Source organism: Hordeum vulgare, chromosome 5H, assembly GCF_904849725.1.
Source record: "Hordeum vulgare subsp. vulgare chromosome 5H, MorexV3_pseudomolecules_assembly, whole genome shotgun sequence".
Taxonomy (NCBI): domain Eukaryota; kingdom Viridiplantae; phylum Streptophyta; class Magnoliopsida; order Poales; family Poaceae; genus Hordeum; species Hordeum vulgare.
In genome coordinates this window covers 504426874-504442830 of record NC_058522.1, presented here as the reverse complement: position 1 = coordinate 504442830, position 15957 = coordinate 504426874, and positions in this window count along the sequence as shown.

Here is a 15957-nt window from a genome sequence, read left to right as displayed (position 1 = left end):
CTTCCATGATTGCATTTTTAGAAGAGAAAGCTTCCTTATTAAGCTGTCTCAGTAATTGCTGATTTTTTCTGTGTGAAATTACCTGCTTCTAGCAAACAAATGTGTGCATTAATTGTGATGGATATTGGTGAGTGAGTAGGTCGTGGTGATGCTGCTTGATGTGCACTGCAGTGTTGGGCATGTCGATGTATATGATAGTGTAACGCCGCTTGGTTTGCCCAAATGCACGTGTGCTCGCTCCCATAGGTTGGTGGCTACCCTCCAGCCTATAAAAGAGGCCAACTCACTTAATTATCTAGCTAGCAAGTGAAAACATGGCAAGGTTAATGTTGTACGTGCACATGAATGTTGCCGTCCGCTGCACAAGGGTTTTAAGAAGTTTTTTTTAACTAAAAATCGATTGTAAACATACTTAAATGCCCAACCATATATCATGAATGTTAAGATTGCTGTGAACAACCATGCCGTAAAAAGTAATGATGAGAATTTAAAGGCGATGGGAAAGGCAATGCTTGACAAGTTTGATAAATACTGGGATAGTACGTACGCGTAGAATGACAATGACAGTGCAAAAAACAAAAGAAAGGTGAAGAACAATGTTATGGTCATTGCAACCATTCTTGATCCGAGGTTTAAAATAAAACTTGTTGACTACTATTTTAAGCAGTTGTATGGCAGAGACAAAGGCATGCGTGAGGCAGAAGACATCAAATCAGAGTTTTTTGATCTGTATACTACCTATGAGGTGGAAAATCGGCAAAGGGAGGCGGCCAACAGCAATGAACAGAGTGCAAGTTCTACTAGGCAACAAGCTACATCTATGTCCACGATGAGTGGGTTTCAGTCTTTCTTGGAGGAGACAAATTCAGAGCCATGTCAGTCTGAAATTACCAGCTATCTTGAAGACAAAACTCATCCCATGACTGATCCAAATTTTAGATTAGTTGATTGGTGGAGACTGAATGCTCATAGGTATCCTGTTATTGCAATGATGGCAAGAAAGTTTTTAACTGTACCAGCAACCAGTGTCTCTTCAGAGTCAGCTTTCTCTACAGGAGGTAGAGTTCTCGATGACTACCGTAGTTCTCTGCGCCCAAAAATGGTTGAGGCACTTGTTTGTGCTGCGAGCTTCATAAAAGGATCAAAAAGTAACAACGGCCGTAAGTTTACATTTCAGTTCTCTCTATCTTTTTGTCATACTTTGTACACTTGACACTTGAGTGAAATATTTAACGTAATATCATTTATGTTTGCAGCAAGATGACAGTGATGACCATGTGGAATTCATACCATTTCCTGATCCTTGTGGGGGAAGCAACTAATGGAAGCCATCTTCTTTTGATCAGTGTGATCTGTGATGTTTCTAGACAGGAGTACAACACGATTTTGCTTGTGCTGCTACTTGTTTCTTCGTCACCTTTAATTTTGGAGCCCTTTTTTTTATTAAAACTGTGTTTGTGAGTTATCTCAACTGTTATTTGACATATGTTATTGTTCAGTCGAGTGACTGCTATGAATTATCAAGTATCAAATATTCATTTTGTTTTCCTGATGTTTGATGGAAGATTGGATGTCTACGGTAATGCGTGTCAAATATTCAGATCATGTATGCAAATGCACGTCGTGTTGCGTGTGCATAGTCTGTAGCCCTGTACCATATTGCTGCTTGCTTGCTTGGATAGATTATTTCTTCATGCTATAGATTATCATAGCTTTAATTGGTACTTATGCATGTATGTACAACTTAGGGTGTCATTACCAAAGTTTTCTTAACGATCTTAACGAGCAGCTCGTGAACGCTCGCGAGCACATAACGAACAAAGCCAAACAATTATTTTTGCTCGTTATCCTTAACGAGCTTAATGATCCAAGCTTTAACAATCACGATCTAAATGAGCCGAGCCTTAACGAGCCAAGCAGCTCGTTAGTCAAGGCCTAAGTGTCATCACAGTCCGGTTTCCCATCGTTTCCTCGTTTGTCAAATCTCGCAAAGCATTGGTCGGATGGATGTAATAGTTGCTCCTGATTTAGATCAAACTCACAACCTATCAAGTGGGGTTAGCCGGATGGATTTAAATCTTACTCCATTTAGAAGAAAAACAAGGTCCCCAAGGATTTTGTGTAATAACTGCTTCCCCGCTGCTTCCCAATCCCATCACACATACCATGGATGTCTCTCCTTTCAACTCAGAAAATGTTTCCAAACTGTGCATCAATCTCCGTCTAGAAAAGAAAACTAGTGTGCGTGCTGACTGCATGAGTGATGCCACTGCTGCATTGTGGCCAATTTATATGATTGTAGAACACTAGGTCGGCGCAAGTTCCTGGATGTATGCCCCTATATATATTGGTAGCGAATGGCTCTTGCGACCCTTCACCCTATAAAAGAGGGCCAACCTGAGACGGTCTAGCTAGGAAGGGAGCGAAAGAACGTGGGGGAATTGTTAGTCTCTTACTTTGTGAATTTGCTGATATATATAATCTATACTGGCAAGATGCAATTTATGGTTGCTTTTCTCTTTTTCCTTCTGCCTGAACCCACATGCATGCTGATGATTTGGTCACACATGTGCTCCCACTCACGAGAACATTATTAAATTGATCTTCAAGCAGCGTGCATGCTTTATCTAAATACAGTCAGCTGCAGGCATGACCAAAATTCAGTTTGTACCCTCCACAGACTATAGAGAAAGCGGCATGCATAACTAGACCACTTTGGTTCGCACAATTCCAAAAACATGTAAATACAACAAACTTTGGAGTTCTATTTCATGCCGTATTTAATTTCACTAAATCAAGTGGATGACTCACTACAACATTTCAAAGTTAGTTGTATTTTTCCATTTTCTTTACACCCCTGACGTGCAGGATTGCTGACACCGTGTGTACCTTATGTGCACAATTGCCATGACCGTCCAAGTCTTTGAGCTTCATTCCGGCAAATAGAGCTTCATCGAGATACTTGGGCCTACCCTTTCAGTTTGGCAAGTAAAGAAGATGAACTTCCAATTCCTGCAGGACCAAGTGGCCGAAAAATTGGTCATTTAGGAGGGGTAAAACATTTCGATCACTAGCTGATACCCACGCGTGGTTGCGGGAATATTTATACGAACATATTCCAATGCGATTCATTGTACGAAACATGACTATTTAAAGTAATACTATAAAAACTTAAACTAAAAATACATCTAATTTATTACGTTTGATTACTATATAGGTGTTAATATTTATTAAATATAAATAGCATAATAAAACAAAAAATCTCATGAATTTTTTATGTAGAGATGCATGTTTTATGATGAAGTGACATGCTTGCCTGTTAAGGGACATATGTTAGTGAGGGTACGCCTTTTTTCATGCATGGTGTGCGACTATGTGGCATGCTTGCATGTTGAGAGAAGTAGTTAGTGAAGGCTAGTTATTTAGATATAGAAGTGACAAAATGGATCAGTTAATTAGAAATTCTTAAAATATTCATTCAACCAAAGTAAAGGGAGTGACTATGCTTGAGTTTCAACCAAATATTTCCTACCACTATCCAAAATTTGGTATGCTTTACATGCCCATAGGGTGACCAACACCACAGAGGTCGGTTGCTGGTTGTCAGTGCTAGGGAAGCAGGCACGATTCTAGGTGGGACGAGGGGGGCTAGACCCCCTAACAAATTGATTTTTCTACTATTATAGTGGTTGTTGTGGTTAATTTTTTTACTTCATATGAATTTTACCTATTCCATGAACAAACTTGTCCCCCTTATTCTTGCATGCTCGCTTCGTCCCTGTAGGGAAGGTGACGCACCCGGCACAGGGAAGCCCAACAGTGGCTTGTGCACTCAGCCTGAAGTGTGCTGCCCCAATGGAACCGCATAGCCACACAGGACCTGTTCGTCATCTGTGTGGTTGTTCGTCGTCGTTAGTGTTCGTGACGGCTAGGCGTTGATGGAGACACGATGAATCCGACGTACTGGGATCAAGGGTGGCATACTGAAGCAAGCCCCAAATAAAATTAAACTCTAGGCACAGAAAGGTTCTATGGTAATCCTCCTTCCCCGTTGCTTCCCAATCCCATTACGTATCGATTCTCCTAGTACTAGAAGAATAAAAATCCAATGCCAAATGGTTTGCTCTCGTTTCGAACTCGAAAATGTTTCCGAGTTGTGCATTAATATCGATCTGTGTCTAGAAAAAAGAAAAGCGTGCCCGCATGCTATTAGTGAGTGAGTGAGTAGGTCGCCGACTCTTGGTGATGCATTGACGCTGCTATTGCATTGATGGGAAACTAAATCCGGACAGTTGTATGTGGACGTTTTACGGGCTGATGCACATGAGGACGCAACTAATCTAAGCTGGAGCTCAAATGAGTGAGTGAGTAGGTCGCCGACTCTTGGTGATGCATTGACGCCGCTACTGCATTGTGGTCGGTTTATATGATTGTGTTTCCCATGTGTGCCCCTATAACCTATATATGTTGGTGACGAATGGCACGACCCTTCAAGTATAAAAGATGGCCAACCAGCTGAGACGGCCTAGCTAGCTAGCGAGTGAAAACGTGGGAGAGTGTTGGTCTCTTGCTTTGTGAATCTTCTCTCCGTGGTTTCTTCTCTCTCGTTGTGCCTGAACCCACATGCTGATGAATTACTAAGACGTTTTCCTCACACGGCAACAGAATTATATTGACCTTCAAGCTGGGTGCATCGTTCATCTAAACGCAGTCAACTGCATGCAGGATCAAAAGTAAGAAGACACCATTCACGCATTATTCCAGTCGTACCTTGTGTCATTGTACAGACTTAAGATAAAGCGACTGACTTGCATAACTAGTCCACTTCGATTTGAGATAAAGCGGCTAGCATGCATAACTAGATCATTTCGATTCGCATGATTCCAAAAACATTGTAATACAATTGATAGAGGCAAAGTCGTCCCCGTCTTTTGATGTGATGGTGGTTAATTATCGTTTTTGGTGGAGTAGGCTTTAACGATCCGACTACGAACGTGTGAGGATGTCGTGCCTTAGCAATCGCTAAACCAACCCTGAGAGGTTATTGATCACGCCGGAGCACGATCAACCTGATCATCTGTTTCCTGCACGCAAACGAAGAACAAGCAAGAAACTAAGATTGCAATCTGTATATTGTGAATATAAGAGGAAAGCTTTATTGTTGAAGGTGGGGTTTTGTGACGTCTTTGTCCGGTCATGGAACACGAACGAAGAAGGCGAAGTTGCAGCTATGACGAACTTGTAATCTAAACAAATTCAAGTCTAAACGGTGCCCTAAAGGTTGTATATATGAGGGAACAGAGAGGGATTTTCGTGACCCTTGGAGGAGGTGTCCGAAAATGACCCTAAACTCGATTTTCCCACACATACAGGCTCTAAAAACAGATTATAATATGGTATTTCGAAATTACATGGTCCTAGCCCAAAAAAAGGTGGCGCAACACCTATAATAGCATATGGGCGAAATTTACAAAGGGGCGTCTTGAAAATTTTGTCCAAGCCTTCATGCTCTCCTTACGGTGGCTTCAAAGTGCGAAAATCATCAGTGAAAACTTCATTGTTGTTTCCCGCGCATGCACCTTCTTCTCCATGCTTGATCCTGCTCCAACGGATATCTTTCTTGTCCATTCTTCATTCACAAATACAACAAAAGTATCTAACTTAGCCAACATCATATGTTCATGAACATTAGAAGGATTTCCAATAAACGAAAGTACCTGGTAATTCAATTGGCGTGCGCGAGCTCCAATAACTGCTCCAGTATCTATAGCAACTGGGGACTGTGGGTGTAATAATGGTATTGATGTCCTCATCAACAATAAACTTTGGAATTCTATATCATGACATATTAAATTTCACCAAATCAAATGGACTAGGCATCATTTCAAAGATTGTTGTATTTTTCATCGTTTGCATTCCATACGTGTAGCCACTATTCCATGACCGTCTATGTCTTTCAGCACGTCAAGTTGATGTTCTTTTCATGTGTTATCAGCCACTTTGACAGCAAAATGAATATATTAAGACAGGCAACCATGAATTATCAAGAAAAAGACTGGCAGCGATGATGCATGCAGATGTGGTCGGTAAGCATAGTGTAGCCTTACCAAGAATACAAAGGATGGTCGGCAAACAAAGTCTATGTCTGGGCATAGCTTTGGGCTTGCATGTCCTCTTTTTTTATCCAAAAATTATAAAACAATGGTTCTACGGCAATTATAAATATAAAATTATGTTACAGAAATTACAAGCCTTCACAAAGGCCTCTGAATCTTACAAGGCTACCATATACCAGTTGTAGGGGCAACAATCCATTAAATTACAAATTATTATCTATCCACTGCCTGAAGTGCAGGAGATGCTTTTCCTTTATTTTGAGTTGTAATAAATTGAGATCCTGCTTAAGGAAGTATCTCCACCTTGATATGTCTGTTGTTGTACTCTGAATATTTTCGCATTTTATTAAATCCAAATATTCCAGCATCCTAAAATTGCAATCTCTGTGGTGTATTTTTTATGTAAGTGTTCTGCTGCTTGCATCAGTTCTTTATAAATAGATGTTTCCCTCTTCATTGCAGAGAGTAATGAAGCCCAGCACTGTTGTGCAAAGCTACAATCCCACAATAGATGCATGACAGTTTCTTCAGCATTCTAAGTGCAATTAGGACGGAAAGGATTTTCCAAGTGCATTCATTTTCTCTTTAGCATGGCTCGAGTATTGATTCTTTCATGTGCAGTTAGCCAGAGGAAGATCTTGTGTTTCAGCCTACTTTTTTCTTTTCCAGATTAGTTTGAAGATTGGATGCTCCTCTGTGTGTACCCACTAGTGGGGACGGGGCCTTTAGCCCCGGTCCGTAAGGGGTTTAGTCCCGGTTCACCAACCGGAACTAAAGGGGCGGGACTAAAGGCCTAACCTTTAGTCCCGGCCCTGTTACAAGCCGGGACTAAAGGTGCTCCACGTGGGCGCCTCGTAGCGCCCCACGGGCAGGACCTTTAGTCCCTGTTCGTTACACGGACCGGGACTAAAGAGTTTCAGCTTTTGCTTATTTTTTGGTTTTTTTTCGAATGAAACTATTTTTGGGTTTTAGGGTTTTAGGGTTTAGGTGTTCGGGAGATTAACGTGATGCCTCGTTTGGTGTTCGGAAATTAGTTTTCATATAATTTAAATAAAAATAATTATGCATATATATATATATATATATATATATATATATATATATATATATATATGATTAACTTATCTTACAAGCGAGCATATATATATATATATAATTATATGGAGATCTGAATTATCGGGACTAGAGCCCGTCTATTCGATTACATGGACGAACATCAGTAATGGCCCCTAGCTACACTAAATCGTCATTTGTCATCTATAGCTTCCGTCCTCAGAAAGGTCGCAAGCTCCTCTGCAGCAACAGCAATCACGCGTTGCTCTGGTAGGACCTTCGTCCTCATGGCCGTGTACTATATAAGAAGAGGAGATGAATATGAATATCAATCATGATAACAAAGAATGGCGGGTAAAAATAGAGGTGCGAATGTTCATTGCTTACGTCGAATCTGTGATCCTTGTGCTCAGAGGTAAACGTGCGAATGGTCTCGCAAACATAGTATCCGCATAGATGCGTTCCCCGTGGCTGCTGGTCGCACTTTACGAGAATAGAATATATATAATCAAAATAATAATCTAGCATCATAAATTTATTGAAAATAGAAGTATATCATACTACTACTTACCTGAGCCGCTCTAAAGGTCAGCTTCTCAGGAAAGTTACCGGGAGTCACGCACTTGAACCGCTTCCAAACCCTGCCCGACAAGGATAATGATTTGCTAAGTTTTTCATTAAATGATATATCAGAAAATCATCGAAAGAGATCGATAGAGTGCAAGAATGATTGAAATTACCCTTGGAGCATGTCCTGCAGGCTTTGGAACTGTTCCAAGGGTCTCGATAATGGGTCGAAGGCATCAACTCTTCCCTTGTCAATTTGAATGTTCAACACAATCCAATGGAAGCTGCACATGTATATATATGTGTGTGTGTCAGTAACTTATCAATTACACTTATAAGTGAATGGACACAACAAAGTAAAGACCCTCACCTGAAGTTGTATGGAAACAGTATGTGGTCACAGAAATTTTGATCTGTTAGAAACCTTAGAAGGTTTTCCTCCGTCTCCTTGGGTTTATCAATTAGCGTCACTATATGTATTTTATCTGGGTCAATAAACCCAATATTTAGGATGCTCTTACTTTTACAATCCAGAATCTTCTTTCTGCATAATAGAGTACAAGTTATATATAGACAATGAATTGAAATAACTAAACAAGTTATATGTAGACAACGAATTGAAAAACTTATAGACAATAGCAACTCATAAGCGATTTGTCGAGGGCGGAGCCATTGTACATCTGGAAGAGTTCATCAAAGTCGATATGGATTTCTTCAGGGCGGCCGTAGTACTCCCGTGGGACACTCACCACGATCATCGTTCTCCCATTCTTTGATTCACTTAAGTACCATCGATGCAAGTAACGCATATTTGTTGGGAGATCATCTTTGCTGACCAAAGGCTCTCCCATAACAAACTGTGGCTTAGGGGCTACCACAGCCTTGGGTAACCTGTCGTCTTGGGAAGCCAGAACATCTTCAACCGAGACACCCCATTGAGCCGCCCAGTCCTTTGCTATTTCAAAAGCTTGCCCCTGCACCGGAGGGGGAACATTCTCGGTTAACACCTTGAGGGGTGGGATCGACTGTTTGACCTGTTGTCCAAGCTGAGGAACGTCTTATTTTTTCTTGCTTGTAGTTGAACTTGATTTGCTCCCACTTGCACTTGCACGTGATCTGCTCTTTTTCACTTCCTTCTGCAATGTGCGTGTATAGTCATCAGGCTTATGGTGTAAGTCATACTGTGATGGAAGGGTCGTGAAGTATTTTGCAAATGCTATTTGCTTCTCGATGTATTCCGGGCGGGGCTCGGGTTCCTTCTTTTTCATCTGCGCATCATGATGTTCCTTTGCTATCCTGGCGTTTTCCTCGGGGGTACGACCATAAGGTCTGATAGGAAGATTAGCATGACGTACCTTTGGGAGGGGCGACCGTTTGCGCTTTGGGGGGCTCCGTCGCTTAGGAATCGTCGGCGGAGCGTTCTTGGTGGCACGCTCCCGCTTAGTATCCGGAGCGGGCGGCGGCGGAGACGGACGACCCAAGTCCGGCGGCGGTGATCGAGATGGACTCGTGTTGTGCTGTCCGACGTCATGTGGAGGGCTTGGAGGTAATGGAGGTGTAGGTGACCTGCGACGACTCGGAGGCGGTGTTGTCCTTGGGGCCGAGCCTGGAAGCTTGATGTAGTTCTGTTCCATAGGATGACTCAACCCAGTACTTCTCCGAGTGTCCTCTCATCTTCGGGTCCAGCTATGTCGAGCTCCATATCATGAAACCCCGTCAGGATTTCATCCACCCCGACTTTAGCAAAGCCAGCTGGAATCTCACGGCCATGCCACCGTGCATCAGGGCCAGAAGGTAAAGCTTGTCCGACGGCCACCTTCATGGATATGTTCTTGAATTTCTAATGGAGTTCACATGATGTTGACTCCTTGATTCCATCCACGGGGTAGCCGGGACCGCCCTCTATCATTCTTCGTGCATCATCGGGCGGGGCCTCAGATTCAGCCACACTGCTTTTCCGCTTAGATGGGGCGCCGGTAATATCAAGTGCAGGATCTTCCTGGCGCGCTACTCCTCTAAGCTCATCAATCTGCTTCTGTTGCTCGTTAATCCTGGCAAGCAACTGGTTGAACTTGTCATTCTCCTCATCCTGCTGCCGCTTCTTTGCTCTCTCTCGGCTTCTGTAAGTGTCCTGGTCTTTGGCAAACCCAAGCCACCACGGGTAAGAAGGATCGAAGCCTCGCGTTCGTCCTGCATGTTCGTCATTGCCGAGGACCAGTGTGAGCAAATCGTTCTCTCTATCTGCAGTGAACTTTCTTTTTCCCTCCTTAATTTCTTTCACTATCCTTTTCCAATTCTCCCTGGGTATCCTAAGACCGTCACTGCAGATGAGGTCCCCTGTTTTTTCGTCGTACGAACCACCATGCGCAAGGAACCAATTTCTTGCTCTCAATTCCCACTCATCACGGAGTGGTTCAGGTACGATGCCCTTATCTAGCAGATCTTGCTCTTTCTTATCCCACTTTGGGATGGCAGTCTCATAGCCCCCTGGCCCCAGCTTGTGGTGATATTTCTTCTTGTCGGCATTTATCTTGTTCTTTTCTGATAATGCCTGGGGATCTTCTGACTCCTTGTACTATTGAATGCCTTCCAGTGATTCGCCTGCTTGGCTAGATACCCCTCGAATACTGGAACTTTCTTTGTCTTCAGATAGTTTTTCCATAGCTTCTTCTTCCAGCTACGGAACAGTTCGGCCATCTTCTTTAGAGTCCACTGCTTGACTTTGGCCCTCAGTTTGTCTGCTGCGTCTTCATTCTCACATTCTGTCAGGTTGAAATGTGACATGAGATCATTCCAAAGATTATCTTTGTACCTTTCGGCGACATAGTCACTATCGGCTGCCCCTTTGCGCTTGTTCCACTCCCGAACGCTGATCGGGACGTGATCCCTAACGAGAACTCCGCATTGCTTCTTGAATGTGTCAGCAGCATTCTTAGGAAGCTTGGGTTCGCCCGTAGGCAATATCACCTCAAAGGTGTAATGCGTCCGTGCATCCAACTTTCTAGTCGGGCCTCGTTTCGTAGCTTTGCTCGATGTGGAGTCCTAAGAGGGAGAAACATTCGTCAAATGAATGTATATGTATACAATATAGAGCTATCTCCAATATTTTTCACATATTACAAGTGATTGTCGAACTTCATATGTATACCTCGCCGGACTTTATTATTTCTTCACCGGCTTCTCCACCAGCTTCTCCATAAGTGGAGCTATCACCTTCTCCGTCATTGGACCTATCTCCTACCCCATCGGCTTCATCTTCGTGTCGCTCGACCTCCATTCCATATCCGGAGGGGTTTAGATATGACGACGGAGATACAACTGGTTCAATGTCGGGGCCGTCTTTGATTATATCTTCGAGAAGTTCTTCCTCTTCGAGGTTCCTGATATGTGGATCCATAGTTCTGCAAAAAACGGACATTTGATTAACTAATAAACTAACAAACTATATAAGAGGGGTTGGAAACTTCGAAGTGTCGTTTTATATAGGAGGACCTTTAGTCCCGGGTCTTGGCTAGAACCTAAACTCTAAAATACGAGCCGGACGGAGCCCAGTCCCGGACACTTAAGCATATACAATAGCAAAATTAAACTAGTTCTATTAATTTTCTTGCTAAAAATAAACTATTAATACTTAAGAATATACAATAGCAAAATTAAACTATTAACACTTAAGCATATACAATATCAAAATTAAGCAATAATCTAAGAAACACTATTAACACTTAAGCATATACACTATACAATAGCAAAATTAAATGACAAAAAAAATATTTCTTCTTCTTGTAACCCTAAACTAATTTTTCCTCTTCTTCTATTTCTCCTCTTCTTCTACTTCTTCTTCTATTTCTACTTCTCCTCTTCTTCTACTACTTCTCCTCTTCTCTTTTTCTACTTCTCCTCTCCTCCTCTTCTAATTTTTTCTCTTCTTCTACTTCTCCTCTTCTTCTATTTTTCCTCTTCTTCTCCTCTCCTCCTCTTCTTATTCTCCTTTTTCTTCTTTTCTTCTCCTCTTCTTCTTATTTTCCTTTTTCCTAATTCTACATATTACTAACCCTAATAATCTAGCACAAACCTAATAACAATAGGAATTAAATGACAAAAAAAATCTTTTTCTTCTTTTGTTCCCTTTTTCTTCCTTTCTTCTCCTTTTTCTTCCTTTCTTCTCCTTTTTCTTCCTTTCTTCCCTTTTTCTTCTTTTCTTCTCCTTTTTCTTCTTTTCTTCTCCTTTTTCTTCTTTTCTTCTCCTTTCCTTTTTCTTCCTTTCTTCTCCTTTTTCTTCCTTTCTTCTCCTTTTTCTTCTTTTCTTCTCCTTTTTCTTCCTTTCTTCTCCTTTTTCTTCCTTTCTTCTCCTTTTTCTTCTTTTCTTCTACTGACCGGAGTGTTGGGGAGGAGGGGGCTTACCGGCCGGAGGTGTCGACAGCGCGCGGCGAGCAGGACGGCGGCGCGCGACGAGGAGGGCGGCGCGCGGCGAGGATGACGGCGGCGGCGAGCAGGACGACGGCGACGGCGAGGAGGACGGCAGGGGGCGGCGAGGAGGATGACGGCGATGGCGAGGAGGACGGCAGGCGGCGGCGAGCAGGACGGTGGGCAGCCTGACGGCGTCGTCGAGTTCGTCGCTGTGCCGCGCCGGGCAGGAGAACGAGGAAGAAGGAGAGAAGGAAATGCGATTTGGGTTGGAAATTTTCTAACTCCCGCTTATTTAGGTGGATCTTTAGTCCCGGTTCGGGGCTCGATCCGGGACTAAAGACCCCCTTTAGTCCCGGGTGGAGCCACGACCCGGGACTAAAGGCCCTTTTTCGGCAGACCAGAAGGCGGGAAGCAGGGGCCTTTAGTCCCGGTTAGAGCCACGCACCGGGACTAAAGCCCCTCCTCGACAGGCGACATGCGAGGGGCTATTAGTCCTGGTTTTAGACAAAAGCCAGGACTAAAGTGTCGCCTATATAAACCCTCGCCCCTGCCCACCATATCCCCTGGTTTTTGGTTGTTGAAGTGTGACCATGCCATGCTCTTGCCACTCTAGTTCATGCACATGACGTGTTCGATGAAATGCCCGAGCCACTCTACTTAAGCTTTCTCCTCTCCAAGCTCGACTTCCAAGCTCCATTTTCCTTAATATTTGTCTAGGTTTGGCCGTGCACCAACTGCACAAGTGTTTTAAAAGGTTAGCTACTTCATCCTTTCATTTGTCACTGCTAGTGTAGCTCATTTCAAATGCTCAAATTAACTTCTTAGAGTCTGCACATGCGTAGGGTGTCGTCCCGTGCCCATCCTCACCATTGTCGATCGCCCCGTGCCGATCTCGTCGCGAGCACCACCGTGGTGAGCCTCTTGTTCTTATCTTCTTTTTAAAAGAAAAAAATCTTACTTGTATGATTTAAATACATACTTGTATAAATTACTCACTTTCATTATATTTTGTTATTATATAGTGCGGTGGTTTTGGTATCCGCCTCCGTCGGCCCTCGTCCTCTCTATGATTCGGATGTGGTATATATTATCTTTTATAACAATTTGTTTTATTTAGTGTTTATGACAATTATGACGACCAACGTGACATATATTTTTTAATCTAGGAGGTATGTGAACCGTAAATTCCAACCCACATAGAAATTCTTGTCGAGAAGTTAAATTTGGTTGAAAAATAAAACAAATACTTGAAGAAAAAATTGAAAATAATTGAGGATAAGAATATGGAACTGGAGTTGCATGTCGCCGATGTCATCGATGATCGCAAGATGAAGATCGATGCGATGCGGTTGAAGATGGACGCAATGCGGTTGAAGATGGATGAAATGCGCTTGAAGATTAGGAATATTAGAAAATATGCCATTGATAAAGAGGCTTGGTATCATTATGTTGTTGGGTCAATTGTTACCTTAGTTGCGATTTTGATCGCATTTTTTGTTTTACTTAAATGTTTTACATAGTTGTATGTTGTTTTATGAGAGAACTTTATGTATTTATTTTTTGCAATAATAACATTTGATCACTACTGTTCTTTGGCTTTAATGTGATGATGAACTTTTATTAATTTGGTCATATGTTCTGCAATGGTTTTTTGATATATTTAATTTCATAATAGAGATGAATCGCCAATGATAATATTTGATTTCATAATATGGTTTTTTGAACTTATTTGAACTCCATACTTTTTGTGTGTTCAAAATGCACCATTCAAAGGCACATCACAAAATTTCAACAATTTCAAACGAGAACTCATCTCTTACAAAGGTTTATTAAATTATTTTTTTGTGTATTTGAGAATTTGACAAAACTATGAAACTATTGAAATTTATTACATTCCATACATGCATTACATAAAAGGTTTAATACATTATTACATTATTGCACCAATATTCCTATCTATTATTTCTGTTTTCTTTTGGGTTGTAGCCATGGAGAATCTTCATCATTCAGTAGGATGCTTGGGTTAGTTTTCACTTTGAAGGGCGGAATTTCATGAAACTTATTATAATCTTCTGACATGTCTGTCTTGTCATCTACTCCCACGATGTTTCTTTTCCCTGAAAGAACTATGTGGCGTTTTGGCTCATCGAACGATATCTTCTTTTGCTGATTTCTTTTTCTCGTTTTTGTAGACATGTCCTTCACATAGAAAACCTGAGCGACATCATTTGCTAGGACAAATGGTTCGTCCATGTACGCAAGATTGTTGAGATCCACTGTTGTCATGCCGTACTTTTGGTCTACAACTACCCCGCCTCCTGTCAGCTTCACCCATTTGCACTGAAACAAAGGGATCTTAAAAGTAGGTCCATAGTCAAGTTCCCATATCTCCTCTATGTACCCGTAATATGTTTCCAAACAGTGCCCATTCTCGTGTGTTGCATCAAAGCGGACACCACTATTTTGGTTGGTGCTCTTTTTATCTTGGGAAACTGTGTAAAATGTATTCCCATTTATCTCATACCCTTGGAAAGTACATATAGTCGAAGATGGTGGCCTGGCCAAACAGTACAGCTCATCTCCAACGGTGTCGTCATTCATGAGATGTGTCTGCAACCAACTGCCAAAAGTCTTCTCGTGTTCCCCTTTAATCCAAGAGTCAGCCTTCCCCGGGTTTTCGGAGCGTAGAATATTCTTGTGTCTCACGATATACGGAGCCACCACGGGGGAATTGTGTAGAACTGTGTAGTGTGCTTGAGAGAAAGAATGCCCGTCCATACATACTTTTTCTTTCCTTCCTAGTGTGCATTTTCCTGTCAGCCTACCCTCATACCGAGATTCAGGAACACCAATCGGCTTAAGGTCAGGAAGAAAGTCCACACAAAACTCAATGACCTCCTCTGTTCCATAGCCCTTGGAGATGCTTCCTTCTGGCCTAGCACGGTTACGAACATATTTCTTTCAGACTCCCATGAACCTCTCGAAGGGGAACATATTGTGTAGAAACACAGGACCGAGAATTCTAATCTCTTCGACTAGGTGAACTTGGAGGTGTGTCATTATATTGAAGAAGGATGGCGAGAACAACAACTCAAAGCTGACCAGACATTGGACCACATCAATCTGTAACCCTGATAGACTTTCTCGATCGATTACCTTCTGAGAAATTGCATTGAGGAATGCACATACCTTCACAATTGCCAGGCGAACATTTTCCGGTAGAATTCCCCTCAATGCAACCGGAAGCAATTGCGTCATAAGCACGTGGCAGTCATGAGACTTTAGGTTTTGGAATTTTTTGTCTTTCATATTTACGATTCCCTTTATATTCGACGAGAAGCCAGTCGGGACCTTGATACTGAAAAGGACTTCAAAGAAGATTTCCTTCTCTTCCTTAGTAAGATCGTAGCTAGCACGCCCTTGAAACTGCCCTGGATGCATGCCATCTCTTCCTTTATGACGTTCCTGGTCCTCCCGTGCTTCCGGTGTATCTTTTGACTTCACATACAAGCCCAGGAAGCCTAGAATATTCACACAGAGATTCTTCGTCAGGTGCATCACGTCGATTGCCGAGCGGACCTCATGGACTTCCCAGTAGGGTAGCTCCCAAAATATAGATTTCTTCTTCCACATGGGTACGCGCTTATCAGGGCCGTTAGGAACAGGTTGGCTGCCAGGACCCTTTCCAAAGATTACTTTTAATTCTTTGACCATATCAAATACTTCAGCACCAATACGGATGACAGGCTTCCCCCGGGGTTCTGCCTTGCCATTGAAATGCTTGCCTTTTTTCTTTAAGGGATGCTTGGGCGGA